At 49.1% G+C, this 7340-nt stretch overlaps 1 long non-coding RNA gene across 1 annotated transcript; it reads left to right on the top strand.

Moving 5' to 3' along the window:
- The first annotated feature begins 1933 nt into the window (after nucleotides 1-1933).
- Nucleotides 1934-5523, top strand: LOC135262569 (uncharacterized). The gene is made up of 3 exons (XR_010332241.1): nucleotides 1934-2185; nucleotides 2321-2362; nucleotides 5434-5523. It is a non-coding gene; the product is annotated as an uncharacterized LOC135262569 (long non-coding RNA).
- The last annotated feature ends 1817 nt before the right edge of the window (nucleotides 5524-7340 follow it).

Below are 7340 nucleotides of genomic sequence, written 5' to 3'. Positions count from 1 at the left end.
TGATGTGTAACAGCACTGAAAACATCATCTTCATAGGCAGCCCAACAACTGCACTGCGTTCGTTCTTCATCCGTCTCTCGGAGCAAAAACAGCTGTTCGTTTGTACTGTACGAGCCTTGAGAGGCTAATTAATCTAATCAGCCATCTTTGTCGCATTCTATACTGGGATAGGGGCACGCGAACCACCGAAAAAAAAGCTCGTTGGGGATATTTTTCGATACGTAAGCCAGTCGTGATTTCGGCTTGTTTTCTGGCTGAGCTGGGTGAGTCACGTGTGAACGTCCTCTCCCGTAATCCGGCTCATTAAGGTGCCAGTCAGCGGAGCTCACGCTAATGTTGCCGCTAATCCCCGCGCAGAGCCGCGGCGAGCTCAGGTGGGTCCCTCCCGCGATACGGGCCCCGCAGCCCGCAGGTGCTCTCCCGGCAGCCGGAGGACCCGGCGAAGGAGAGGCCTGTCTCTCAGACGAGCAAGCCGGGGCGGCGTTCGGGGGGGGATCAAGGCATTAGCGGGGGGGGGGGGGGGGGGGGGGGATAGCAGCGCCGGTTTTAACGGCCCCCTCTTCCTCCGGGCACCACCCAGGGTGAGTTCCGCACGCCGCGCTGTCACCTGAGCGGCATTAAGGAAAGTGGCGGTTGCAGGACTAAGCCCCGCGTGACCGTTTAAGACAGCGGGCTGCGTTCGCCGGGTCGCTACGCGGGTGCGCGACGGGCCGTCGGCGAATTCCCGTTCGTCCGGGGCGGAGGAGGAGATCAAAGGGTTCCAGGTACGCATGCAGAGCTGTCCAAAATGGCGCCCGCCGGCCCCAGGCCCTGCCGCTCCCGCCGTGCCCGAGAGGAGGGAAGCTCGCCTCTCCGTCCGGCCCGTGTGCTGCTGCCGATACGTTGGCACGAAGACGAGATCAGCTGCGCTCCCGACGGCTAGCTTTAGCGGCAGGTCACCCACGTCAGGGCTGAGAACTGAGGCAGTTTCCCCTGCTGTTCACGGCCTGACAATATTTTAGACAAGCCCAGATACAACAGCAGGTTCACCCCAAGACTGGGTGCGTCAAATGGATGTGAGCATGTTCATCCTGTGAAATACCACAGCTGGATCCTTTACAGTGTCTATTTCCTTGCTAGGTATACTGGACTGGTACTGAAAATATTGGTTACAATAGATGTTGCACACTGGATGTACACATAATCAGCCTTTTGAACACATTATTTTTGTTGTGGTCTCTCTGAAATATAAATAACAAAAACACACGTGTATGTTTTTTTTCTCCCTGTCAAAGAGTCCACTGGTTTATCTACACACTAATGTAATGTTGCAGGTTTAGCTGGTAATATAAAATGTTCAACAAATGTTATTAGGTCCACTGCACTTATGTGGTCAGCGGTGGGTGAGACCCCATTAGTTGATATGCAAACCAGCGCATTGGCTCACACAGAAACGGCGTACATACACAGTTAAGGTGGGTCTCTGGAAATAGGACCAATGTTTCTATCCCTGGTGGAACTCATCAGTGCACCGACTGAGCATCCGCTCTGGTTCCAGTCTTTACTTTAAGATTTGCAGGTGCATAAGCCCAATGCTGTTTAAATTCACCTCACAAAGCCTCAGTGATGTTTACACAACAAAACATTCAATGTTAAATCCACTGTGATAGATTCAGTTTTACTCTGACAGAGTACATTTTTTTAACTCAGATAGACTCTGCTGGTGTTGAATTCACTGCGTAGCACCAGAGACGCTACTGGGACATGTGTTTAGCCTCTCCCGCAGACACGGGTTAGGCCGCAGGGCTGTTATTAATGTCACACCTCGTAAGACCCGGGCAGGTACCCGCCTGCATCCTCTTCCCGTTCCTCTCTCGTCCTCGAAAAAATTACACACAAACAACGGCCAAATCCTCCTGTGAATGCACACTTGTTCCCAGTCTCAATTCGCCATTCAGCCCTGACTAAGAAGACAAGCCCCGATAACAATATTGTCAAGGCTCTGTTGGTTTTCTGGTTCAAATCCTTGTTCACGCTGTTTGCTGAGTACTTATCTGCTGTGACAGCCTTCAGACACACAGAGAGCCCTGAAAGAGGTCTTCCACAAGCAGATCCTTCCTGCTGGGCAGTGGCTGAAATGGCCTTTTCAGCCTCCATCAAGTGGAGCTTGAGGTTTTGAGCCAGACCCTGGGACCCCTTCACTGAGGTGGGCTACGGGCCAGTGCCTCGCACCTTTGGCCAGGCCACCCCAACGTAGTCCTGGGACACCTGCATGTCCCCCTGCACAATGTGTCTGTCTCACATTAAAATGTCCATAATTTAATGTTCTGTTCTTCCAAAGGAAGGGATGTGGACACAGTTTGTCTGGAAGTATTACATACAGGTGAGACTTCATTTTTTTTACACACGCACATATGCACACACAAACACACACACACACACACACACATATGCACACACACACACACACACACACACACGTATCTACGCATGCATAACACACACGCACACAAGCACACACGCACACACACACACGCATCTACGTACACACCACACACACACATGCGCACGTGTGCACACACTCACGCACACTCACACACACACACATGTATGCTCACACATGCACACACACACACACATAAACACACACATACGCACAAGCACACACACACACACACACACGCATTCTCACGCACGACATACACAGCCTGCATATGAAATTCTGATCCCCTGCACCTGGAGCCAAAGAAAAGGAAAGTCTTGACTTTGGCGAGAGAGCTTGCCGGAAGCACCCTGACTCTCTGCCAGGTCCCCCCCCCCCCCCCCACCATCCCATCCCACCCCTCCGAGCACCCCCATCCCCCAACCCCCCCACCCCCCCTCCACCCCCCCTTCCCCCCTTGCCCCCTTCCACCCCCAGCACCCCCTTCCCCCTCTGAATCTCCATGGCACACTGCAGAAAAATGGCATCAATTAATCAGCATTCATGAACCGTTTGCCTGAGCGCCCTTTTGTTTGCGCGGCGGTTTTTAATTCAGACAGAGCCCGTGTTGTTCCGAGCGCCGCAGACAGCCCGCTCTGCCTATTGTGGGAACGTGTATCAACTGGTGCTCAGTGAGGCGTCGTTCCCCCCCTCCCCCCCCGCGCCCCCTTCCTGCGCCCTTTCACCGCGCCACACCAGGGCAGGAAGCGCCGCCTGATGGAAGAGGCACTCTCATCCCCACTCCACAGACTCACATCAGCGCCAGATGTATGAAGACATCTGTCCATTTTCCTCCCGGCGTTCGGTTCTCACTTTGTGCGTGAAGGAGGCAACTCTCTGAAAAAAATGACATGGAGGCTTTTCGCTTCTCTCTCTCTCTCTCTCTCTCTCTCTCTCTCTTCTCTCTCTCTCTCTCTCTCTCTCTCTCTCTCTCGCTCTCTCTCTCTCTCCCCCCTTCTTATAATTCAGCACTGATTCTTTACCCCCAGAGAAGAAGCAAGTTTAATTGAGAACTGCCATTTAGAGCCGTTCTGATGCAATTATACAATTACAGTGGAATTGAGGTTCTGCCTGGGCCTCCGTTTGCACCAATTTGCTGCACTTTCTTTGCAGTTTAACTCTAGTTTTCTTTTCAGTGGATGCAAATCTCTCTTATTTCACCCAAAATTAAGCATAATTGCTCATATTCACGAGTGCACCTTTCAACAGGAGGTTCCTGCTAGTTAGCGCACATTAAACCCAAACTGTCACGGAGGAATTTTTTTTATTTTTTGCTCTTACGCATTTGGTTATGCATTTGGATGTGACAGCTGTATCATTAAATATGAAATGAATGATGCTGAAACTACTTGCATGACTCTGATACCAATAGCTGTCTAGGATTGCAAGTTTCATGTTAGCAAAAGAGTCGGTTTTGAAAGGAATACGGATGGTTCACACTGGGGGGCTCTCGATTCCTTGGCAAGGTATTACACCCCGGTAATACCTGGGCCAGGAGAAAAAAATTAAATTGCCCAAGTTTTGCATTTGGAAGACAAATATAATAATTTTTAAAAAGCTTGAAATCATCTACTGCAGTACGCTCGTTTTATTCTTCTTTAGGAATCAATGTTTTTTTTTTTTAGAAATCCTTTTTCAGCATTTCCGATTTCGCCCCCCCCCCTCCCCCACGGAATAATAAACAAACATATTGGAACCTATTCAATTTTTCACAAAGTCACATGCTTTCTGTTATGAATCAATGTACCGGGTTTATCCAGGCGTCACATACTAATCCTACACTCGCTCTGCATGTGCGTGTAAGTGCACTGCGCTGCGGCGCTCGATGCTGCTCTATCGCTGTGACGGCCTGCTTCTGGCTGGTTTTTAGCAGGCCTCTCTCCTTCGGGGATCAGACGGACTGGAGCGACGTGTCCCCCCCCTGACATTCGATCAGCTGTGTCCTATCCGGTCCCTCCTTTCTTTCGGTCCCGGGCGCAGGAAGCGTCTCATTACCCGACGGGCCCTTTTTTTTAACAGGACGTCTGAAGTGGGCAACCTGCGCCCGCGGCAAACAATGGGTTGCCAGATACTGTTTTAATTCGCGTCCCCCTTTTTTGGACGGCGCGCAATGTTGGCCCACCGCTATTCGCGATTAAAGGCCGCGCGGTCGCCGGCGCTGCGAGCGGCGCTCTTAAACAGGCTCTCCCTGACCTCCGGCCATTGAGTAAAAATAACGCACAAAAACAGACAGCGAGCGGGAGACAGCGAGAAAAAGAGAGGGAGATTTTAAGCCACAGATAAGTAGTTAGAGACCTTTATGGAGTATAGAACCATTATCTTAGCTGAATAAAAATGGGATTTAGTGGTTTTTCCACTTAATTTAAATCAAAAGAATCCCCACCTTACATATTGCGTTGGTAATGTAATGGAGAGAATCACAAAAAAGGCATTGTGGCCCTGACATCCTCTATAGTGGGGTTGTGTTGTCCTGCAAGCAAAAGGGAGAGAAAAGTTTTTCTTCTTCGCCTCACTATCTGCTAACACATTCTAATTGATGCCTCTGCATTCCTGCACAGGGCCCTTTCAGTGAATAACGAGCCCAGGACTGAATGCCCATGAATTGGTCAATCCAAGCAGAGCCGTAAAAACTCCCCACATCCCCGCGTCTCCCCCGCCGATCTCCGCGCTCCCTCCCCAAAGCCTCGCTCCAGCCCATTAAAGCGGCACCATTATATAAAAACGCAGCCAACAAAAGCTGTCAATCTCTCAGGGCGCTCTAAAGCTTGGACTCACACAGACTGGAGTGACAGAACACCCCCAACCTCCCCCCCCCCCCCCCCCGTAGCCACCCCAAAACCCCAACCCCCAACCCCCTAACCCCCAGCCCACACTCTTTCCCGACACACACACACACACACACACTCTCACACACACCCCCTCTTGCCTCACTGCACAAAGCATCAATCTGTCTTCGGGCTCATGGCCCTCAGCTCTTTGTCCCATCTGCAGGTGCCTATGAAAGCACCCACGGCCGCCCCAGCCCCTCCGCATGCCACGCCCAGCCCTCGGATAGGAACTGCTGACAAAGGGACAGTGTGGGAAGGGGGCGGCACGGGGGGGTGGGATGTTGGAAGTTGAGGATTGGGGGTGAGGGGTGGGGGTGGGGGGGAGGGGTATTAGCCTGGGACAGATGGCTGGGGAAGAGTTTCACAACTTCACCGGGACATCTCCGTGGGTAATGTAGTGAGAGTAAGATTTGGGGGCAGGGGTATGTCTTTTCTGGAGGGGGAAGAGACGGGGAAGGGACCCTCCAAACTCCGGAGAAAGTTGGAAAACCGCTGTTTCTGGCAGCTTCTGCTTAAACATTTTCAGCACAGTTTCCTGAAGAAAAATGAAGTATCTTTAATAGGCGTGTGCATGAAAACTTCACAATATACACAGTGACAATTAGAAATGCCCCTGTAGTCACTTTCATTCGCCCCAGTGAGGCAACACACTGTAACAGTAATTAAAAAACCTGTAAACTCTCTGTAATGTGATTACTTATATTTATCGATTGGATGGGGACACCAAATCACAACTATTTAAATGGATTTCTGAATTTGTTCTGGTTTTATATTATAATAGTTCAACAGGTGTCAGTAGATGGATTTGCTTTGATAATATCTTGAGGAAATGTTATTGCTGAGACCAGAGAAGAACATTAGTGTGCTTATAACACTAAGAAGCTCTAAACAAGCAAATAAAGGCCACATTGTCTGTTATTTTGTTATTTTCAGGCATCACAACCCAGCAAAGCATTTATTCATACCATGATCTGTGTGAATGTGCCAAGTCTCAAATTCCCCAGATACAAGGGGCTGTGGAGTTTGTCTCCAGGGCAATTAGGCAGCTTTCACATGGGCACATAACTGGAGCGCTCCAGAGCTTGGTGCAGCTTGCTGGTTCACTGGATTCCCTATGCTTGGACTGCTTGGACACTGTCCATATTGTGGAACACACAAGTTTTGAACCGTTCCAAAGGCACTGCTGGGGAGAGCTGAAGAGCTTGTTCACATTCTGATGTTATGAAGTGACTAATGAGGAGTGTGTGTGCGTGTGTGTGCGTGTCTGTGCGTGTGTGTGTGCGTGCGTGCATGTGCGAATGTGTGTGTGTGTGTGTGTATGTGTGTGTGCATGCGTGTGCGTGTGTGTGTGCGTGTGTGTGTGTGTTTACATGTGTATTTGTTTTTGGTGTTCTCTGTTGCACAACAAAAAATGAAAAAAGAAAGAAGGTCATATCAATATTGCAGTCAATGACAATAACCTATAAATAAATGAAATTCTTGGCCATTAATTAGACATAAAGAGTAATTATAGCATTCAGACTGAGGTCCAAGTTAGCTGAACATTCTAAATGAGGAAACAATTTTCCAGAAAGGAAACTTCCTCCTGGATTCATATTCATAAACATCTCTAAGTAGGCATGCTCATCTCAGACCTGTTTTACCTTTCAGATTATAATGGATCTGATTAGGACATGGTCAGTGGAAGCCTGATCATCGATCAGCCCTCCTACTCTGAGATACCTTATGAATAGAGACTCAAGACTCTAACTATGTATACAAGCTAGAGCACTCTTCTGCAATTGCTAACATACAGTATGCCATTATGTGTGTGTAAGGTAGCTCTATATTGTATGAGAATCCACCCACAAATATCTAAAACGGTTCAATACCAGGTCACCACTATCACTGCCAGATAAAAAAACCCAACCACAACAACCTTTACTTTTACTTCAAAACCTTAGCCAATTGTCAATAATAAGTCATGCAGCTTGAAAGATTGTTTTAAGGACAAGGAAATTGCTTGCAATTTAAATATTGCAGTGGCATACCGCTTCCTATTAGTCAGCTAT

Source organism: Anguilla rostrata, chromosome 9 (genome assembly GCF_018555375.3).
Source record: "Anguilla rostrata isolate EN2019 chromosome 9, ASM1855537v3, whole genome shotgun sequence".
NCBI lineage: Eukaryota > Metazoa > Chordata > Actinopteri > Anguilliformes > Anguillidae > Anguilla > Anguilla rostrata.
Note: the sequence above shows the minus strand (reverse complement) of the source record. Positions and strands in the feature narration are given on the sequence as shown.